This window comes from Sesamum indicum, linkage group LG7 (genome assembly GCF_026168435.1).
Source record: "Sesamum indicum cultivar Baizhima isolate 11 linkage group LG7, ASM2616843v1, whole genome shotgun sequence".
Classification (NCBI taxonomy): Eukaryota; Viridiplantae; Streptophyta; class Magnoliopsida; order Lamiales; family Pedaliaceae; genus Sesamum; species Sesamum indicum.
This window is the reverse complement of record NC_142663.1, coordinates 211,182-234,203: the sequence shown is the minus strand read 5'-3', so window position 1 is coordinate 234,203 and position 23,022 is coordinate 211,182. Positions and strand designations below refer to the sequence as shown.

Here is a 23,022-nt window from a genome sequence, read left to right as displayed (position 1 = left end):
CAACGAAACATAACCAAAACATTGGTCTAGACCCAAGAATTTATGTGGTAACTATGCTAAGCTTAATAATAACTACAAGTTTGTATAAAAGGAAAACGAACTTGCTTTAATAAAATCATGCAAAACAGCAAAATGTGGAACGTTCTTAGAATTCGACGAAACTTGACCCAAACGCTGGTTTACACCCAAGAATTTGTGTGGTATATTTACTAAACTAAATAATAACTACAAGTTTGTATAAAAGGGAAACAAAATTGTTCTAATAAAACAGTGCAAAATAGCTAAATTTTGAACGTTCTCAAAATTCGACGATACTTGACCCAAACAATGGTCAAGACACAAGAATTTATGTGGTAAATTTGCTAAATGTAATAATAACTACAAGTTTGTATAAAAGGGAAACAAACATGCTCTAATAAAACCGCGCAAAACACCTAAATTTTGAACGTTCTCAGAATTCGACGAAACTCGACCCAAACGTTGGTCTAGACCCAAGAATTTGTGTGGTAAATTTGCTAAGCCTAAGGGAAACAAACTTGCTCTAATAAAATCGCGCAAAACAACTAAATTTTGAACGTTCTCAGAATTCGACGAAACTTGACCAAAACATTGGTTTAGACCCAAGAATTAAGTTGGTAAATTTTCTAAGCTTAATAATAACTACAAGTTTGTATAAAAGGGAAACAAACTTATTTTAATAAAACCGTGCAGAATAGCTAAATTTTCAACGTTCTTAGAATACGAGGAAACTTGACCCAAACGTTGGTCTAGACCCAAAAATTTGTGTGGTAAATTTGCTAAGCGTAATAATAACTACAAGTTTGTATAAAAAGGAAACGAACGTGCTTTTATAAAATTGTGCAAAACAGCTAAATGTGGAACGTTATTAGAATTCGACGAAACTTGACTCAAACGTTGGTTTACACCCAAGAATTTGTGCGGTATATTTGTTAAGCTTAATAATAACTACAAATTTGTTTAAAAGGTAAACAAAATTATTTTAATAAAACCGTGCAAAATAGCTCAATTTTGAACGTTTTCAGAATTCGACGAAACTTGACCCAAACGTTGGTCTAGACCCAAGAATTTATGTGGTAAATTTGCTAAGCTTATGAGCTTTCATAGCTCAGTTGGTTAGAGCATTCGTTTAGTAAGCGGGAGGTCTTGAGTTCAACTTTCAATGAAAGCAATTTAAATTTGCTAAGCTCAATAATAACTACAGGTTTGTATAAATGGAAAATAAACTTGCTCTATTAAAACCGCGCAAAACATCTAAATTTCGAACGTTCTCAGAATTCGTCGATACTTGACCAAAACGTTGGTCTAGTCCCAAGAATTAATGTGCTAAATTTGCTAAGCTTAATAATAACTACAAATTTGTATCAAAGCAAAACGAACTTGCTTTTATAAACACGTGCAAAACAGCTAAATTTTGAACGTTCTTAGATTACGAGGACACTTGACACAAACATTGGTCAAGACCTGAGAATTTGTGTGGTAAATTTGATAAGCGTATTAATAACTACAAGTTTGTACAAAAGGGAAACTAAATTAGTCTAATAAAACCGCGCAAAACAGCTAAATCTTGAACGTTCTCTGAATTCGACGAAACTAGACCAAAACGTTGGTCTAGACCCAAGAATTTATGTGGTAAATCTGCTAAGTTTAATGATAACTACAAATTTGTATAAAAGGAAAACGAACTTGCTTTAATAAAACCGTGCGAAACGGCTAAATTTTGAACGTTCTCAGAATTGGACGAAACTTCACCAAAACGTTAGTCTAGACCCAAGAATTAATGTGGTAAATTTTCTAAGCATAATAATAACTACAAGTTTGTATAAAAGGGAAACAAACTTACTTAAATAAAACCGTACAAAACAACTAAATTTTCAACGTTCTTAAATATGACGAACCTTGACCCAAACGTTGGTATAGATCCCAGAATTTTTATTGTAAATTTGCTAAGCGAAATAATACCTAAAAGTTTGTATAAAAGGAAAACAAACTTGGTCTAATAAAACCGCGAAAAACAGCTAAATTTTGAATGTTCTCAGAATTCAACGAAACATAACCAAAACGTTGGTCTAGACCCAAGAATTTATGTGGTAAATATGCTAAACTTAATAATAACTACAAGTTTGTATAAAAGGAAAACGAACTTGCTTTAATAAAACCATGGAAAACAGCAAAATGTGGAACGTTCTTAGAATTCGACGAAATTTGACCCAAACGCTGGTTTACACCCAAGAATTTGTGTGGTACATTTACTAAACTAAATAATAACTACAAGTTTGTATAAAAGGGAAACAAAATTGTTCTAATAAAACAGTGCAAAATAACTAAATTTTGAACGTTCTCAAAATTCGACGATACTTGACCCAAACAATGGTCAAGACACAAGAATTTATGTGGTAAATTTGCTAAACGTAATAATAACTACAAGTTTGTATAAAAGGGAAACAAACATGCTCTAATAAAACCGCGCAAAACACCTAAATTTTGAACGTTCTCAGAATTCGACGAAACTCGACCCAAACGTTGGTCTAGACCCAAGAATTTGTGTGGTAAATTTGCTAAGCCTAAGGGAAACAAACTTGCTCTAATAAAATCGCGCAAAATAGCTAAATTTTGAACGTTCTCAGAATTCGACGAAACTTGACCAAAACGTTGGTCTAGACCCAAGAATTAAGTTGGTAAATTTTCTAAGCTTAATAATAACTACATGTTTGTATAAAAGGGAAGCAAACTTCTTTTAATAAAACCGTGCAGAACAGCTAAATTTTCAACGTTCTTAGAATACGAGGAAACTTGACCCAAACGTTGGTCTAGACCCAAAAATTTGTGTGGTAAATTTGCTAAGCGTAATAATAACTTAAAGTTTGTATAAAAAGGAAACGAACGTGCTTTAATAAAATTGTGCAAAACAGCTAAATGTGGAACGTTATTAAAATTCGACGAAACTTGACTCAAACGTTGGTTTACACCCAACAATTTGTGCGGCATATTTGTTAAGCTTAATAATAACTACAAATTTGTATAAAAGGTAAACAAAATTGTTTTAATAAAACCGTGCAAAATAGCTAAATTTTGAACGTTTTCAGAATTCGACGAAACTTGACCCAAACGTTGGTCTAGACCCAAGAATTTATGTGGTAAATTTGCTAAGCTTATGAGCTTTCATAGCTCAGTTGGTTAGAGCATTCGTTTAGTAAGCGGGAGGTCTTGAGTTCAACTTTCAATGAAAGCAATTTAAATTTGCTAAGCTCAATAATAACTACAGGTTTGTATAAAAGGAAAATAAACTTGCTCTATTAAAACCGTGCAAAACATCTAAATTTCGAACGTTCTCAGAATTCGTCGAAACTTGACCAAAACGTTGGTCTAGTCCCAAGAATTAATGTGCTAAATTTGCTAAGCTTAATAATAACTACAAATTTGTATCAAAGGAAAACGAACTTGCTTTTATAAAACCGTGCAAAACAGCTAAATTTTGAACGTTCTTAGATTACGAGGAGACTTGACACAAACGTTGGTCAACACCCAAGAATTTGTGTGGTAAATTTGCTAAGCGTAATAATAACTACAAGTTTGTACAAAAGGGAAACTAAATTACTCGAATAAAACCGCGCAAAACAGCTAAATTTTGAACGTTCTCTGAATTCGACGAAACTAGACCAAAACGTTGGTCTAGACCCAAGAATTTATGTGGTAAATCTGCTAAGTTTAATAATAACTACAAATTTGTATAAAAGGAAAATGAACTTGCTTTAATAAAACCGTGCGAAACAGCTAAATTTTGAACGTTCTCAGAATTGGACGAAACTTCACCAAAACGTTAGTCTAGACCCAAGAATTAATGTGGTAAATTTTCTAAGCTTAATAATAACTACAAGTTTGTATAAAAGGGAAACGAACTTACTTTAATAAAACCGTGCAAAACAACTATATTTTCAACGTTCTTAAATATGACGAACCTTGACCCAAACGTTGGTATAGACCCAAGGATTTTTATTGTAAATTCTCTAAGCGAAATAATAACTACAAGTTTGTATAAAAGGAAAACAAACTTGGTCTAATAAAACCGCGAAAAACAGCTAAATTTTGAACGTTCTCAGAATTCGACGAAACATAACCAAAACATTGGTCTAGACCCAAAAATTTATGTGGTAAATATGCTAAGCTTAATAATAACTACTAGTTTGTATAAAAGGAAAACGAACTTGCTTTAATAAACCATGCAAAACAGCAAAATGTGGAACGTTCTTAGAATTCGACGAAACTTGACCCAAACGCTGGTTTACACCCAAGAATTTGTGTGGTATATTTACTAAACTAAATAATAACTACAAGTTTGTATAGAAGGGAAACAAAATTGTTCTAATAAAACAGTGCAAAATAGCTAAATTTTGAACGTTCTCAGAATTCGACGATACTTGACCCAAACAATGGTCAAGACCCAAGAATTTGTGTGGTAAATTTGCTAAACGTAATAATAACTACAAGTTTGTATAAAAGGGAAACAAACATGTTCTAATAAAACCGCGCAAAACATCTAAATTTTGAACGTTCTCAGAATTCGACAAAACTCGACCCAAACGTTGGTCTAGACCCAAGAATTTGTGTGGTAAATTTGCTAAGCCTAATAATAACTACAATTTTGTATAGAAGGGAAACAAACTTGCTCTAATAAAATCGCGCAAAACAGCTAAATTTTGAACGTTCTCACAATTCGACGAAACTTGACCAAAACGTTGGTCTAGACCCAAGAATTAAGTTGGTAAATTTTCTAAACTTAATAATAACTACAAGTTTGTATAAAAGGGAAACAAACTTCTTTTAATAAAACCGTGCAGAACAACTATATTTTCAACGTTCTTAGAATACGAGGAAACTTGACCCAAACGTTGGTCTAGACCCAAAAATTTGTGTGGTAAATTTGCTAAGCGTAATAATAACTACAAGTTTGTATAAAAAAGAAACGAACGTGCTTTAATAAAATTGTGCAAAAAAGCTAAATGTGGAACGTTATTAGAATTCGACGAAACATGACTCAAACGTTGGTTTATACCCAAGAATTTGTGCGGTATATTTGTTAAGCTTAATAATAACTACAAATTTGTTTAATAGGTAAACAAAATTATTTTAATAAAACCGTGCAAAACAGCTAAATTTTGAATGTTTTCAGAATTCGACGAAACTTGACCCAAACGTTGGTCTAAACCCAAGAATTTATGTGGTAAATTTGCTAAGCTTATGAGCTTTAATAGCTCAGTTGGTTAGAGCATTCGTTTAGTAAGCGGGAGGTCTGGAGTTCAACTTTCAATGAAAGCAATTTAAATTTGCTAAGCTCAATAATAACTACAGATTTGTATAAATGGAAAATAAACTTGCTCTATTAAAACCGCGCAAAACATCTAAATTTCGAACGTTCTCAGAATTCGTCGAAACTTGACCAAAACGTTGGTCTAGTCCCAAGAATTAATGTGCTAAATTTGCTAAGCTTAATAATAACTACAAATTTGTATCAAAGCAAAACGAACTTGCTTTTATAAAACCGTGCAAAACAGCTAAATTTTGAACGTTCTTAGATTACGAGGACACTTGACACAAACGTTGGTCAAGACCCAAGAATTTGTGTGGTAAATTTGCTAAGCGTACTAATAACTACAAGTTTGTACAAAAGGGAAACTAAATTACTCTAATAAAACCGCGCAAAACAGCTAAAGTTTGAACCTTCTCTGAATTCGACGAAACTAGACCAAAACGTTGGTCTAGACCCAAGAATTTATGTGGTAAATCTGCTAAGTTTAATAATAACTACAAAACGAACTTGCTTTAATAAAACCGTGCGAAACAGCTAAATTTTTTGAACGTTCTCAGAATTCGACGATACTTGACCCGAACAATGGTCAAGACCCAAGAATTTGTGTGGTAAATTTGCTAAACGTAATAATAACTACAAGTTTGTATAAAAGGGAAACAAACATGCTCTAATAAAACCGCGCAAAACACCTAAATTTTGAACGTTCTCAGAATTCGACGAAACTCGACCCAAACGTTGGTCTAGACCCAAGAATTTGTGTGGTAAATTTGCTAAGCCTAATAATTACTACAAGTTTGTATAAAAGGAAAACAAACTTGCTCTAATAAAATCGCGCAAAATGGCTAAATTTTGAACGTTCTCAGAATTCGACGAAACTTGACCAAAACGTTGGTCTAGACCCTAGAATTAAGTTGGTAAATTTTCTAAGCTTAATAATAACTACAAGTTTGTATAAAAGGGAAACAAACTTCTTTTACTAAAACCGTGCAGAACAACTAAATTTTCAACGTTCTTAGAATACGAGGAAACTTGACCCAAACGTTGGTCTAGACCCAAAAATTTGTGTGATAAATTTTCTAAGCGTAATAATAACTACAAGTTTGTATAAAAAGGAAACGAACGTGCTTTAATAAAATCGTGCAAAACAGCTAAATGTGGAACGTTCTTAGAATTCGATGAAACTTGACTCAAACGTTGGTTTACACCCAACAATTTGTGCGGCATATTTGTTAAGCTTAATAATAACTACAAATTTGTATAAAAGGTAAACAAAATTATTTTAATAAAACCGTGCAAAATAGCTAAATTTTGAACGTTTTCAGAATTCGACGAAACTTGACCCAAACGTTGGTCTAGACCCAAGAATTTATGTGGTAAATTTGCTAAGCTTATGAGCTTTCATAGCTCAGTTGGTTAGAGCATTCGTTTAGTAAGCGGGAGGTCTTGAGTTCAACTTTCAATGAAAGCAATTTAAATTTGCTAAGCTCAATAATAACTACAGGTTTGTATAAAAGGGAAACTAACATATTCTAATAAAACCGCGCAAAACACCTAAATTTTGAACGTTCTCAGAATTCGACGAAACTCGACCCAAACGTTGGTCTAGGCCCAAGAATTTGTGTGGTAAATTTGCTAAGCCTAATAATAACTACAAGTTTGTATAGAAGGGAAACAAACTTGCTCTAATAAAATTGCGCAAAATAGCTAAATTTTGAACGTTCTCAGAATTCGACGAAACTTGACCAAAACGTTGGTCTAGACCCAAGAATTAAGTTGGTAAATTTTCTAAGCTTAATAATAACTACATGTTTGTATAAAAGGGAAGCAAACTTCTTTTAATAAAACCGTGCAGAACAGCTAAATTTTCAACGTTGTTAGAATACGAGGAAACTTGACCCAAACGTTGGTCTAGACCCAAAAATTTGTGTGGTAAATTTGCTAAGCGTAATAATAACTTAAAGTTTGTATAAAAAGGAAACGAACGTGCTTTAATAAAATTGTGCAAAACAGCTAAATGTGGAACGTTATTAGAATTCGACGAAACTTGACTCAAACGTTGGTTTACACCCAACAATTTGTGCGGCATATTTGTTAAGCTTAATAATAACTACAAATTTGTATAAAAGGTAAACAAAATTGTTTTAATAAAACCGTGCAAAATAGCTAAATTTTGAACGTTTTCAGAATTCGACGAAACTTGACCCAAACGTTGGTCTAGACCCAAGAATTTATGTGGTAAATTTGCTAAGCTTATGAGCTTTCATAGCTCAGTTGGTTAGAGCATTCGTTTAGTAAGCGGGAGGTCTTGAGTTCAACTTTCAATGAAAGCAATTTAAATTTGCTAAGCTCAATAATAACTACAGGTTTGTATAAAAGGAAAATAAACTTGCTCTATTAAAACCGTGCAAAACATCTAAATTTCGAACGTTCTCAGAATTCGTCGAAACTTGACCAAAACGTTGGTCTAGTCCCAAGAATTAATGTGCTAAATTTGCTAAGCTTAATAATAACTACAAATTTGTATCAAAGGAAAACGAACTTGCTTTTATAAAACCGTGCAAAACAGCTAAATTTTGAACGTTCTTAGATTACGAGGAGACTTGACACAAACGTTGGTCAACACCCAAGAATTTGTGTGGTAAATTTGCTAAGCGTAATAATAACTACAAGTTTGTACAAAAGGGAAACTAACTTAGTCTAATAAAACCGCGCAAAACAGCTAAATCTTGAACGTTCTCTGAATTCGACGAAACTAGACCAAAACGTTGGTCTAGACCCAAGAATTTATGTAGTAAATCTGCTAAGTTTAATAATAACTACAAATTTGTATAAAAGGAAAACGAACTTGCTTTAATAAAACCGTGCGAAACGGCTAAATTTTGAACGTTCTCAGAATTGGACGAAACTTCACCAAAACGTTAGTCTAGACCCAAGAATTAACGTGGTAAATTTTCTAAGCTTAATAATAACTACAAGTTTGTATAAAAGGGAAACGAACTTACTTTAGTAAAACCGTAGAAAACAACTAAATTTTCAACGTTATTAAATATGACGAACCTTGACCCAAACGTTGGTATAGAACCCAGAATTTTTATTGTAAATTTGCTAAGCGAAATAATACCTAAAAGTTTGTATAAAAGGAAAACAAACTTGGTCTAATAAAACCGCGAAAAACAGCTAAATTTTGAATGTTCTCAGAATTCAACGAAACATAACCAAAACATTGGTCTAGACCCAAGAATTTATGTGGTAACTATGCTAAGCTTAATAATAACTACAAGTTTGTATAAAAGGAAAACGAACTTGCTTTAATAAAATCATGCAAAACAGCAAAATGTGGAACGTTCTTAGAATTCGACGAAACTTGACCCAAACGCTGGTTTACACCCAAGAATTTGTGTGGTATATTTACTAAACTAAATAATAACTACAAGTTTGTATAGAAGGGAAACAAAATTGTTCTAATAAAACAGTGCAAAATAGCTAAATTTTGAACGTTCTCAGAATTCGACGATACTTGACCCAAACAATGGTCAAGACCCAAGAATTTGTGTGGTAAATTTGCTAAACGTAATAATAACTACAAGTTTGTATAAAAGGGAAACAAACATGTTCTAATAAAACCGCGCAAAACATCTAAATTTTGAACGTTCTCAGAATTCGACGAAACTCGACCCAAACGTTGGTCTAGACCCAAGAATTTGTGTGGTAAATTTGCTAAGCCTAATAATAACTACAATTTTGTATAGAAGGGAAACAAACTTGCTCTAATAAAATCGCGCAAAACAGCTAAATTTTGAACGTTCTCACAATTCGACGAAACTTGACCAAAACGTTGGTCTAGACCCAAGAATTAAGTTGGTAAATTTTCTAATCTTAATAATAACTACAAGTTTGTATAAAAGGGAAACAAACTTCTTTTAATAAAACCGTGCAGAACAACTATATTTTCAACGTTCTTAGAATACGAGGAAACTTGACCCAAACGTTGGTCTAGACCCAAAAATTTGTGTGGTAAATTTGCTAAGCGTAATAATTACTACAAGTTTGTATAAAAAAGAAACGAACGTGCTTTAATAAAATTGTGCAAAAAAGCTAAATGTGGAATGTTATTAGAATTCGACGAAACTTGACTCAAACGTTGGTTTATACCCAAGAATTTGTGCGGTATATTTGTTAAGCTTAATAATAACTACAAATTTGTTTAATAGGTAAACAAAATTATTTTAATAAAACCGTGCAAAACAGCTAAATTTTGAACGTTTTCAGAATTCGACGAAACTTGACCCAAACGTTGGTCTAAACCCAAGAATTTATGTGGTAAATTTGCTAAGCTTATGAGCTTTAATAGCTCAGTTGGTTAGAGCATTCGTTTAGTAAGCGGGAGGTCTGGAGTTCAACTTTCAATGAAAGCAATTTAAATTTGCTAAGCTCAATAATAACTACAGATTTGTATAAATGGAAAATAAACTTGCTCTATTAAAACCGCGCAAAACATCTAAATTTCGAACGTTCTCAGAATTCGTCGAAACTTGACCAAAACGTTGGTCTAGTCCCAAGAATTAATGTGCTAAATTTGCTAAGCTTAATAATAACTACAAATTTGTATCAAAGCAAAACGAACTTGCTTTTATAAAACCGTGCAAAACAGCTAAATTTTGAACGTTCTTAGATTACGAGGACACTTGACACAAACGTTGGTCAAGACCCAAGAATTTGTGTGGTAAATTTGCTAAGCGTACTAATAACTACAAGTTTGTACAAAAGGGAAACTAAATTACTCTAATAAAACCGCGCAAAACAGCTAAATTTTGAACCTTCTCTGAATTCGACGAAACTAGACCAAAACGTTGGTCTAGACCCAAGAATTTATGTGGTAAATCTGCTAAGTTTAATAATAACTACAAAACGAACTTGCTTTAATAAAACCGTGCGAAACAGCTAAATTTTTTGAACGTTCTCAGAATTCGACGATACTTGACCCGAACAATGGTCAAGACGCAAGAATTTGTGTGGTAAATTTGCTAAACGTAATAATAACTACAAGTTTGTATAAAAGGGAAACAAACATGCTCTAATAAAACCGCGCAAAACACCTAAATTTTGAACGTTCTCAGAATTCGACGAAACTCGACCCAAACGTTGGTCTAGACCCAAGAATTTGTGTGGTAAATTTGCTAAGCCTAATAATTACTACAAGTTTGTATAAAAGGAAAACAAACTTGCTCTAATAAAATCGCGCAAAATGGCTAAATTTTGAACGTTCTCAGAATTCGACGAAACTTGACCAAAACGTTGGTCTAGACCCTAGAATTAAGTTGGTAAATTTTCTAAGCTTAATAATAACTACAAGTTTGTATAAAAGGGAAACAAACTTCTTTTACTAAAACCGTGCAGAACAGCTAAATTTTCAACGTTCTTAGAATACGAGGAAACTTGACCCAAACGTTGGTCTAGACCCAAAAATTTGTGTGATAAATTTTCTAAGCGTAATAATAACTACAAGTTTGTATAAAAAGGAAACGAACGTGCTTTAATAAAATCGTGCAAAACAGCTAAATGTGGAACGTTCTTAGAATTCGATGAAACTTGACTCAAACGTTGGTTTACACCCAACAATTTGTGCGGCATATTTGTTAAGCTTAATAATAACTACAAATTTGTATAAAAGGTAAACAAAATTATTTTAATAAAACCGTGCAAAATAGCTAAATTTTGAACGTTTTCAGAATTCGACGAAACTTGACCCAAACGTTGGTCTAGACCCAAGAATTTATGTGGTAAATTTGCTAAGCTTATGAGCTTTCATAGCTCAGTTGGTTAGAGCATTCGTTTAGTAAGCGGGAGGTCTTGAGTTCAACTTTCAATGAAAGCAATTTAAATTTGCTAAGCTCAATAATAACTACAGGTTTGTATAAAAGGGAAACTAACATATTCTAATAAAACCGCGCAAAACACCTAAATTTTGAACGTTCTCAGAATTCGACGAAACTCGACCCAAACGTTGGTCTAGGCCCAAGAATTTGTGTGGTAAATTTGCTAAGCCTAATAATAACTACAAGTTTGTATAGAAGGGAAACAAACTTGCTCTAATAAAATCGCGCAAAATAGCTAAATTTTGAACGTTCTCAGAATTCGACGAAACTTGACCAAAACGTTGGTCTAGACCCAAGAATTAAGTTGGTAAATTTTCTAAGCTTAATAATAACTACATGTTTGTATAAAAGGGAAGCAAACTTCTTTTAATAAAACCGTGCAGAACAGCTAAATTTACAACGTTCTTAGAATACGAGGAAACTTGACCCAAACGTTGGTCTAGACCCAAAAATTTGTGTGGTAAATTTGCTAAGCGTAATAATAACTTAAATTTTGTATAAAAAGGAAACGAACGTGCTTTAATAAAATTGTGCAAAACAGCTAAATGTGGAACGTTATTAGAATTCGACGAAACTTGACTCAAACGTTGGTTTACACCCAACAATTTGTGCGGCATATTTGTTAAGCTTAATAATAACTACAAATTTGTATAAAAGGTAAACAAAATTGTTTTAATAAAACCGTGCAAAATAGCTAAATTTTGAACGTTTTCAGAATTCGACGAAACTTGACCCAAACGTTGGTCTAGACCCAAGAATTTATGTGGTAAATTTGCTAAGCTTATGAGCTTTCATAGCTCAGTTGGTTAGAGCATTCGTTTAGTAAGCGGGAGGTCTTGAGTTCAACTTTCAATGAAAGCAATTTAAATTTGCTAAGCTCAATAATAACTACAGGTTTGTATAAAAGGAAAATAAACTTGCTCTATTAAAACCGTGCAAAACATCTAAATTTCGAACGTTCTCAGAATTCGTCGAAACTTGACCAAAACGTTGGTCTAGTCCCAAGAATTAATGTGCTAAATTTGCTAAGCTTAATAATAACTACAAATTTGTATCAAAGGAAAACGAACTTGCTTTTATAAAACCGTGCAAAACAGCTAAATTTTGAACGTTCTTAGATTACGAGGAGACTTGACACAAACGTTGGTCAACACCCAAGAATTTGTGTGGTAAATTTGCTAAGCGTAATAATAACTACAAGTTTGTACAAAAGGGAAACTAAATTACTCGAATAAAACCGCGCAAAACAGCTAAATTTTGAACGTTCTCTGAATTCGACGAAACTAGACCAAAACGTTGGTCTAGACCCAAGAATTTATGTGGTAAATCTGCTAAGTTTAATAATAACTACAAATTTGTATAAAAGGAAAATGAACTTGCTTTAATAAAACCGTGCGAAACAGCTAAATTTTGAACGTTCTCAGAATTGGACGAAACTTCACCAAAACGTTAGTCTAGACCCAAGAATTAATGTGGTAAATTTTCTAAGCTTAATAATAACTACAAGTTTGTATAAAAGGGAAACGAACTTACTTTAATAAAACCGTGCAAAACAACTATATTTTCAACGTTCTTAAATATGACGAACCTTGACCCAAACGTTGGTATAGACCCAAGAATTTTTATTGTAAATTTTCTAAGCGAAATAATAACTACAAGTTTGTATAAAAGGAAAACAAACTTGGTCTAATAAAACCGCGAAAAACAGCTAAATTTTGAACGTTCTCAGAACTCGACGAAACATAACCAAAACATTGGTCTAGACCCAAAAATTTATGTGGTAAATATGCTAAGCTTAATAATAACTACTAGTTTGTATAAAAGGAAAACGAACTTGCTTTAATAAACCATGCAAAACAGCAAAATGTGGAACGTTCTTAGAATTCGACGAAACTTGACCCAAACGCTGGTTTACACCCAAGAATTTGTGTGGTATATTTACTAAACTAAATAATAACTACAAGTTTGTATAGAAGGGAAACAAAATTGTTCTAATAAAACAGTGCAAAATAGCTAAATTTTGAACGTTCTCAGAATTCGACGATACTTGACCCAAACAATGGTCAAGACCCAAGAATTTGTGTGGTAAATTTGCTAAACGTAATAATAACTACAAGTTTGTATAAAAGGGAAACAAACATGTTCTAATAAAACCGCGCAAAACATCTAAATTTTGAACGTTCTCAGAATTCGACGAAACTCGACCCAAACGTTGGTCTAGACCCAAGAATTTGTGTGGTAAATTTGCTAAGCCTAATAATAACTACAATTTTGTATAGAAGGGAAACAAACTTGCTCTAATAAAATCGCGCAAAACAGCTAAATTTTGAACGTTCTCACAATTCGACGAAACTTGACCAAAACGTTGGTCTAGACCCAAGAATTAAGTTGGTAAATTTTCTAATCTTAATAATAACTACAAGTTTGTATAAAAGGGAAACAAACTTCTTTTAATAAAACCGTGCAGAACAACTATATTTTCAACGTTCTTAGAATACGAGGAAACTTGACCCAAACGTTGGTCTAGACCCAAAAATTTGTGTGGTAAATTTGCTAAGCGTAATAATAACTACAAGTTTGTATAAAAAAGAAACGAACGTGCTTTAATAAAATTGTGCAAAAAAGCTAAATGTGGAACGTTATTAGAATTCGACGAAACTTGACTCAAACGTTGGTTTATACCCAAGAATTTGTGCGGTATATTTGTTAAGCTTAATAATAACTACAAATTTGTTTAATAGGTAAACAAAATTATTTTAATAAAACCGTGCAAAACAGCTAAATTTTGAACGTTTTCAGAATTCGACGAAACTTGACCCAAACGTTGGTCTAAACCCAAGAATTTATGTGGTAAATTTGCTAAGCTTATGAGCTTTAATAGCTCAGTTGGTTAGAGCATTCGTTTAGTAAGCGGGAGGTCTGGAGTTCAACTTTCAATGAAAGCAATTTAAATTTGCTAAGCTCAATAATAACTACAGATTTGTATAAATGGAAAATAAACTTGCTCTATTAAAACCGCGCAAAACATCTAAATTTCGAACGTTCTCAGAATTCGTCGAAACTTGACCAAAACGTTGGTCTAGTCCCAAGAATTAATGTGCTAAATTTGCTAAGCTTAATAATAACTACAAATTTGTATCAAAGCAAAACGAACTTGCTTTTATAAAACCGTGCAAAACAGCTAAATTTTGAACGTTCTTAGATTACGAGGACACTTGACACAAACGTTGGTCAAGACCCAAGAATTTGTGTGGTAAATTTGCTAAGCGTGCTAATAACTACAAGTTTGTACAAAAGAGAAACTAAATTACTCTAATAAAACCGCGCAAAACAGCTAAATTTTGAACCTTCTCTGAATTCGACGAAACTAGACCAAAACGTTGGTCTAGACCCAAGAATTTATGTGGTAAATCTGCTAAGTTTAATAATAACTACAAAACGAACTTGCTTTAATAAAACCGTGCGAAACAGCTAAATTTTTTGAACGTTCTCAGAATTCGACGATACTTGACCCGAACAATGGTCAAGACCCAAGAATTTGTGTGGTAAATTTGCTAAACGTAATAATAACTACAAGTTTGTATAAAAGGGAAACAAACATGCTCTAATAAAACCGCGCAAAACACCTAAATTTTGAACGTTCTCAGAATTCGACGAAACTCGACCCAAACGTTGGTCTAGACCCAAGAATTTGTGTGGTAAATTTGCTAAGCCTAATAATTACTACAAGTTTGTATAAAAGGAAAACAAACTTGCTCTAATAAAATCGCGCAAAATGGCTAAATTTTGAACGTTCTCAGAATTCGACGAAACTTGACCAAAACGTTGGTCTAGACCCTAGAATTAAGTTGGTAAATTTTCTAAGCTTAATAATAACTACAAGTTTGTATAAAAGGGAAACAAACTTCTTTTACTAAAACCGTGCAGAACAGCTAAATTTTCAACGTTCTTAGAATACGAGGAAACTTGACCCAAACGTTGGTCTAGACCCAAAAATTTGTGTGATAAATTTTCTAAGCGTAATAATAACTACAAGTTTGTATAAAAAGGAAACGAACGTGCTTTAATAAAATCGTGCAAAACAGCTAAATGTGGAACGTTCTTAGAATTCGATGAAACTTGACTCAAACGTTGGTTTACACCCAACAATTTGTGCGGCATATTTGTTAAGCTTAATAATAACTACAAATTTGTATAAAAGGTAAACAAAATTATTTTAATAAAACCGTGCAAAATAGCTAAATTTTGAACGTTTTCAGAATTCGACGAAACTTGACCCAAACGTTGGTCTAGACCCAAGAATTTATGTGGTAAATTTGCTAAGCTTATGAGCTTTCATAGCTCAGTTGGTTAGAGCATTCGTTTAGTAAGCGGGAGGTCTTGAGTTCAACTTTCAATGAAAGCAATTTAAATTTGCTAAGCTCAATAATAACTACAGGTTTGTATAAAAGGGAAACTAACATATTCTAATAAAACCGCGCAAAACACCTAAATTTTGAACGTTCTCAGAATTCGACGAAACTCGACCCAAACGTTGGTCTAGGCCCAAGAATTTGTGTGGTAAATTTGCTAAGCCTAATAATAACTACAAGTTTGTATAGAAGGGAAACAAACTTGCTCTAATAAAATCGCGCAAAATAGCTAAATTTTGAACGTTCTCAGAATTCGACGAAACTTGACCAAAACGTTGGTCTAGACCCAAGAATTAAGTTGGTAAATTTTCTAAGCTTAATAATAACTACATGTTTGTATAAAAGGGAAGCAAACTTCTTTTAATAAAACCGTGCAGAACAGCTAAATTTACAACGTTCTTAGAATACGAGGAAACTTGACCCAAACGTTGGTCTAGACCCAAAAATTTGTGTGGTAAATTTGCTAAGCGTAATAATAACTTAAAGTTTGTATAAAAAGGAAACGAACGTGCTTTAATAAAATTGTGCAAAACAGCTAAATGTGGAACGTTATTAGAATTCGACGAAACTTGACTCAAACGTTGGTTTACACCCAACAATTTGTGCGGCATATTTGTTAAGCTTAATAATAACTACAAATTTGTATAAAAGGTAAACAAAATTGTTTTAATAAAACCGTGCAAAATAGCTAAATTTTGAACGTTTTCAGAATTCGACGAAACTTGACCCAAACGTTGGTCTAGACCCAAGAATTTATGTGGTAAATTTGCTAAGCTTATGAGCTTTCATAGCTCAGTTGGTTAGAGCATTCGTTTAGTAAGCGGGAGGTCTTCAGTTCAACTTTCAATGAAAGCAATTTAAATTTGCTAAGCTCAATAATAACTACAGGTTTGTATAAAAGGAAAATAAACTTGCTCTATTAAAACCGTGCAAAACATCTAAATTTCGAACGTTCTCAGAATTCGTCGAAACTTGACCAAAACGTTGGTCTAGTCCCAAGAATTAATGTGCTAAATTTGCTAAGCTTAATAATAACTACAAATTTGTATCAAAGGAAAACGAACTTGCTTTTATAAAACCGTGCAAAACAGCTAAATTTTGAACGTTCTTAGATTACGAGGAGACTTGACACAAACGTTGGTCAACACCCAAGAATTTGTGTGGTAAATTTGCTAAGCGTAATAATAACTACAAGTTTGTACAAAAGGGAAACTAAATTACTCGAATAAAACCGCGCAAAACAGCTAAATTTTGAACGTTCTCTGAATTCGACGAAACTAGACCAAAACGTTGGTCTAGACCCAAGAATTTATGTGGTAAATCTGCTAAGTTTAATAATAACTACAAATTTGTATAAAAGGAAAATGAACTTGCTTTAATAAAACCGTGCGAAACAGCTAAATTTTGAACGTTCTCAGAATTGGACGAAACTTCACCAAAACGTTAGTCTAAACCCAAGAATTAATGTGGTAAATTTTCTAAGCTTAATAATAACTACAAGTTTGTATAAAAGGGAAACGAACTTACTTTAATAAAACCGTGCAAAACAACTATATTTTCAACGTTCTTAAATATGACGAACCTTGACCCAAACGTTGGTATAGACCCAAGAATTTTTATTGTAAATTTTCTAAGCGAAATAATAACTACAAGTTTGTATAAAAGGAAAACAAACTTGGTCTAATAAAACCGCGAAAAACAGCTAAATTTTGAACGTTCTCAGAACTCGACGAAACATAACCAAAACATTGGTCTAGACCCAAAAATTTATGTGGTAAATATGCTAAGCTTAATAATAACTACTAGTTTGTATAAAAGGAAAACGAACTTGCTTTAATAAACCATGCAAAACAGCAAAATGTGGAACGTTCTTAGAATTCGACGAAACTTGACCCAAACGCTGGTTTACACCCAAGAATTTGTGTGGTATATTTACTAAACTAAATAATAACTACAAGTTTGTATAGAAGGGAAACAAAATTGTTCTAATAAAACAGTGCAAAATAGCTAAATTTTGAACGTTCTCAGAATTCGACGATACTTGACCCAAACAATGGTCAAGACCCAAGAATTTGTGTGGTAAATTTGCTAAACGTAATAATAACTACAAGTTTGTATAAAAGGGAAACAAACATGTTCTAATAAAACCGCGCAAAACATCTAAATTTTGAACGTTCTCAGAATTCGACGAAACTCGACCCAAACGTTGGTCTAGACCCAAGAATTTGTGTGGTAAATTTGCTAAGCCTAATAATAACTACAATTTTGTATAGAAGGGAAACAAACTTGCTCTAATAAAATCGCGCAAAACAGCTAAATTTTGAACGTTCTCACAATTCGACGAAACTTGACCAAAACGTTGGTCTAGACCCAAGAATTAAGTTGGTAAATTTTCTAATCTTAATAATAACTACAAGTTTGTATAAAAGGGAAACAAACTTCTTTTAATAAAACCGTGCAGAACAACTATATTTTCAACGTTCTTAGAATACGAGGAAACTTGACCCAAACGTTGGTCTAGACCCAAAAATTTGTGTGGTAAATTTGCTAAGCGTAATAATAACTACAAGTTTGTATAAAAAAGAAACGAACGTGCTTTAATAAAATTGTGCAAAAAAGCTAAATGTGGAACGTTATTAGAATTCGACGAAACTTGACTCAAACGTTGGTTTATACCCAAGAATTTGTGCGGTATATTTGTTAAGCTTAATAATAACTACAAATTTGTTTAATAGGTAAACAAAATTATTTTAATAAAACCGTGCAAAACAGCTAAATTTTGAACGTTTTCAGAATTCGACGAAACTTGACCCAAACGTTGGTCTAAACCCAAGAATTTATGTGGTAAATTTGCTAAGCTTATGAGCTTTAATAGCTCAGTTGGTTAGAGCATTCGTTTAGTAAGCGGGAGGTCTGGAGTTCAACTTTCAATGAAAGCAATTTAAATTTGCTAAGCTCAATAATAACTACAGATTTGTATAAATGGAAAATAAACTTGCTCTATTAAAACCGCGCAAAACATCTAAATTTCGAACGTTCTCAGAATTCGTCGAAACTTGACCAAAACGTTGGTCTAGTCCCAAGAATTAATGTGCTAAATTTGCTAAGCTTAATAATAACTACAAATTTGTATCAAAGCAAAACGAACTTGCTTTTATAAAACCGTGCAAAACAGCTAAATTTTGAACGTTCTTAGATTACGAGGACACTTGACACAAACGTTGGTCAAGACCCAAGAATTTGTGTGGTAAATTTGCTAAGCGTGCTAATAACTACAAGTTTGTACAAAAGGGAAACTAAATTACTCTAATAAAACCGCGCAAAACAGCTAAATTTTGAACCTTCTCTGAATTCGACGAAACTAGACCAAAACGTTGGTCTAGACCCAAGAATTTATGTGGTAAATCTGCTAAGTTTAATAATAACTACAAAACGAACTTGCTTTAATAAAACCGTGCGAAACAGCTAAATTTTTTGAACGTTCTCAGAATTCGACGATACTTGACCCGAACAATGGTCAAGACCCAAGAATTTGTGTGGTAAATTTGCTAAACGTAATAATAACTACAAGTTTGTATAAAAGGGAAACAAACATGCTCTAATAAAACCGCGCAAAACACCTAAATTTTGAACGTTCTCAGAATTCGACGAAACTCGACCCAAACGTTGGTCTAGACCCAAGAATTTGTGTGGTAAATTTGCTAAGCCTAATAATTACTACAAGTTTGTATAAAAGGAAAACAAACTTGCTCTAATAAAATCGCGCAAAATGGCTAAATTTTGAACGTTCTCAGAATTCGACGAAACTTGACCAAAACGTTGGTCTAGACCCTAGAATTAAGTTGGTAAATTTTCTAAGCTTAATAATAACTACAAGTTTGTATAAAAGGGAAACAAACTTCTTTTACTAAAACCGTGCAGAACAGCTAAATTTTCAACGTTCTTAGAATACGAGGAAACTTGACCCAAACGTTGGTCTAGACCCAAAAATTTGTGTGATAAATTTTCTAAGCGTAATAATAACTACAAGTTTGTATAAAAAGGAAACGAACGTGCTTTAATAAAATCGTGCAAAACAGCTAAATGTGGAACGTTCTTAGAATTCGATGAAACTTGACTCAAACGTTGGTTTACACCCAACAATTTGTGCGGCATATTTGTTAAGCTTAATAATAACTACAAATTTGTATAAAAGGTAAACAAAATTATTTTAATAAAACCGTGCAAAATAGCTAAATTTTGAACGTTTTCAGAATTCGACGAAACTTGACCCAAACGTTGGTCTAGACCCAAGAATTTATGTGGTAAATTTGCTAAGCTTATGAGCTTTCATAGCTCAGTTGGTTAGAGCATTCGTTTAGTAAGCGGGAGGTCTTGAGTTCAACTTTCAATGAAAGCAATTTAAATTTGCTAAGCTCAATAATAACTACAGGTTTGTATAAAAGGGAAACTAACATATTCTAATAAAACCGCGCAAAACACCTAAATTTTGAACGTTCTCAGAATTCGACGAAACTCGACCCAAACGTTGGTCTAGGCCCAAGAATTTGTGTGGTAAATTTGCTAAGCCTAATAATAACTACAAGTTTGTATAGAAGGGAAACAAACTTGCTCTAATAAAATCGCGCAAAATAGCTAAATTTTGAACGTTCTCAGAATTCGACGAAACTTGACCAAAACGTTGGTCTAGACCCAAGAATTAAGTTGGTAAATTTTCTAAGTTTAATAATAACTACAAGTTTGTATAAAAGGGAAACAAACTTCTTTTAATAAAACCGTGCAGAACAGCTAAATTTTCAACGTTCATAGAATACGAGAAAACTTGACCCAAACGTTGGTCTAGACCCAAAAATTTGTGTGGTAAATTTGCTAAGCGTAATAATAACTACAAGTTTGTATAAAAAGGAAACGAATGTGCTTTAATAAAATTGTGCAAAATAGCTAAATGTGGAACGTTATTAGAATTCGACGAAACTTGACTCAAACGTTGGTTTACACCCAAGAATTTGTGCGGTATATTTGTTAAACTTAATAATAACTACAAATTTGTATAAAAGGTAAACAAAATTATTTTAATAAAACCGTGCAAAATAGCTAAATTTTGAACGTTTTTAGAATTCGACGAAACTTGACCCAAACGTTGGTCTAGACCCAAGAATTTATGTGGTAAATTTGCTAAGCTTATGAGCTTTCATAGCTCAGTTGGTTAGAGCATTCGTTTAGTAAGCGGGAGGTCTTGAGTTCAACTTTCAATGAAAGCAATTTAAATTTGCTAAGCTCAATAATAACTACAGGTTTGTATAAAAGGAAAATAAACTTGCTCTATTAAAACCGTGCAAAACATCTAAATTTCGAACGTTCTCAGAATTCGTCGAAACTTGACCAAAACGTTGGTCTAATCCCAAGAATTAATGTGCTAAATTTGCTAAGCTTAATAATAACTACAAATTTGTATCAAAGAAAAACGAAACTGCTTTTATAAAACCGTGCAAAACAGCTAAATTTTGAACGTTCTTAGATTACGAGGACACCTGACACAAACGTTGGTCAAGACCCAAGAATTTGTGTGGTAAATTTGCTAAGCGTAATAATAACTACAAGTTTATACAAAAGGGAAACTAAATTACTCTAATAAAACCGCGCAAAACAGCTAAATTTTGAACCTTCTCTGAATTCGACGAAACTAGACCAAAACGTTGGTCTAGACCCAAGAATTTATGTGGTAAATCTGCTAAGTTTAATAATAACTACAAATTTGTATAAAAGAAAACGAACTTGCTTTAATAAAACCGTGCGAAACAGCTAAATTTTGAACGTTCTCAGAATTGGACGAAACTTCACCAAAACGTTAGTCTAGACCCAAGAATTAATGTGGTAAATTTTCTAAGCTTAATAATAACTACAAGTTTGTATAAAAGGGAAACGAACTTACTTTAATAAAATCGTGCAAAACAACTATATTTTCAAGGTTCTTAAATATGACGAACCTTGACCCAAACGTTGGTATAGACCCCAGAATTTTTATTGTAAATTTGCTAAGCAAAATAATAACTACAAGTTTGTATAAAAGGAAAACAAACTTGGTCTAATAAAACCGCGAAAAACAGCTAAATTTTGAACGTTCTCAGAATTCGACGAAACATAACCAAAACATTGGTCTAGACCCAAAAATTTATGTGGTAAATATGCTAAGCTTAATAATAACTACTAGTTTGTATAAAAGGAAAACGAACTTGCTTTAATAAACCATGCAAAACAGCAAAATGTGGAACGTTCTTAGAATTAGACGAAACTTGACCCAAACGCTGGTTTACACCCAAGAATTTGTGTGGTATATTTACTAAACTAAATAATAACTACAAGTTTGTATAGAAGGGAAACAAAATTGTTCTAATAAAACAGTGCAAAATAGCTAAATTTTGAACGTTCTCAGAATTCGACGATACTTGACCCAAACAATGGTCAAGACCCAAGAATTTGTGTGGTAAATTTGCTAAACGTAATAATAACTACAAGTTTGTATAAAAGGGAAACAAACATGTTCTAATAAAACCGCGCAAAACATCTAAATTTTGAACGTTCTCAGAATTCGACGAAACTCGACCCAAACGTTGATCTAGACCCAAGAATTTGTGTGGTAAATTTGCTAAGCCTAATAATAACTACAATTTTGTATAGAAGGGAAACAAACTTGCTCTAATAAAATCGCGCAAAACAGCTAAATTTTGAACGTTCTCACAATTCGACGAAACTTGACCAAAACGTTGGTCTAGACCCAAGAATTAAGTTGGTAAATTTTCTAAACTTAATAATAACTACAAGTTTGTATAAAAGGGAAACAAACTTCTTTTAATAAAACCGTGCAGAACAACTAAATTTTCAACGTTCTTAGAATACGAGGAAACTTGACCCAAACGTTGGTCTAGACCCAAAAATTTGTGTGGTAAATTTGCTAAGCGTAATAATAACTACAAGTTTGTATAAAAAAGAAACGAACGTGCTTTAATAAAATTGTGCAAAAAAGCTAAATGTGGAACGTTATTAGAATTCGACGAAACTTGACTCAAACGTTGGTTTATACCCAAGAATTTGTGCGGTATATTTGTTAAGCTTAATAATAACTACAAATTTGTTTAATAGGTAAACAAAATTATTTCAATAAAACCGTGCAAAACAGCTAAATTTTGAACTTTTTCAGAATTCGACGAAACTTGACCCAAACGTTGGTCTAAACCCAAGAATTTATGTGGTAAATTTGCTAAGCTTATGAGCTTTCATAGCTCAGTTGGTTAGAGCATTCGTTTAGTAAGCGGGAGGTCTTGAGTTCAACTTTCAATGAAAGCAATTTAAATTTGCTAAGCTCAATGATAACTACAGATTTGTATAAATGGAAAATAAACTTGATCTA

The 23,022-nt window shown here is 32.7% G+C and overlaps 10 non-coding genes across 10 annotated transcripts; all 10 read left to right on the top strand.

Moving 5' to 3' along the window:
- Positions 1-1,115: 1,115 nt before the first annotated feature.
- TRNAT-AGU (transfer RNA threonine (anticodon AGU)) lies at positions 1,116-1,189 on the top strand. The gene has a single exon. It is a non-coding gene; the product is annotated as a tRNA-Thr (tRNA).
- A 1,987-nt stretch (positions 1,190-3,176) lies between these two features.
- Positions 3,177-3,250, top strand: TRNAT-AGU (transfer RNA threonine (anticodon AGU)). The gene has a single exon. It is a non-coding gene; the product is annotated as a tRNA-Thr (tRNA).
- A 3,470-nt stretch (positions 3,251-6,720) lies between these two features.
- Positions 6,721-6,794, top strand: TRNAT-AGU (transfer RNA threonine (anticodon AGU)). Its single transcript has one exon. It is a non-coding gene; the product is annotated as a tRNA-Thr (tRNA).
- Positions 6,795-7,582: 788 nt separating this feature from the next.
- On the top strand, positions 7,583-7,656 carry TRNAT-AGU (transfer RNA threonine (anticodon AGU)). Its single transcript has one exon. It is a non-coding gene; the product is annotated as a tRNA-Thr (tRNA).
- A 3,471-nt stretch (positions 7,657-11,127) lies between these two features.
- TRNAT-AGU (transfer RNA threonine (anticodon AGU)) lies at positions 11,128-11,201 on the top strand. The gene has a single exon. It is a non-coding gene; the product is annotated as a tRNA-Thr (tRNA).
- A 788-nt stretch (positions 11,202-11,989) lies between these two features.
- Positions 11,990-12,063, top strand: TRNAT-AGU (transfer RNA threonine (anticodon AGU)). The gene has a single exon. It is a non-coding gene; the product is annotated as a tRNA-Thr (tRNA).
- Positions 12,064-15,533: 3,470 nt separating this feature from the next.
- Positions 15,534-15,607, top strand: TRNAT-AGU (transfer RNA threonine (anticodon AGU)). Its single transcript has one exon. It is a non-coding gene; the product is annotated as a tRNA-Thr (tRNA).
- Positions 15,608-19,939: 4,332 nt separating this feature from the next.
- TRNAT-AGU (transfer RNA threonine (anticodon AGU)) lies at positions 19,940-20,013 on the top strand. The gene has a single exon. It is a non-coding gene; the product is annotated as a tRNA-Thr (tRNA).
- Positions 20,014-20,801: 788 nt separating this feature from the next.
- On the top strand, positions 20,802-20,875 carry TRNAT-AGU (transfer RNA threonine (anticodon AGU)). The gene has a single exon. It is a non-coding gene; the product is annotated as a tRNA-Thr (tRNA).
- A 2,009-nt stretch (positions 20,876-22,884) lies between these two features.
- TRNAT-AGU (transfer RNA threonine (anticodon AGU)) lies at positions 22,885-22,958 on the top strand. Its single transcript has one exon. It is a non-coding gene; the product is annotated as a tRNA-Thr (tRNA).
- Positions 22,959-23,022: the final 64 nt, after the last annotated feature.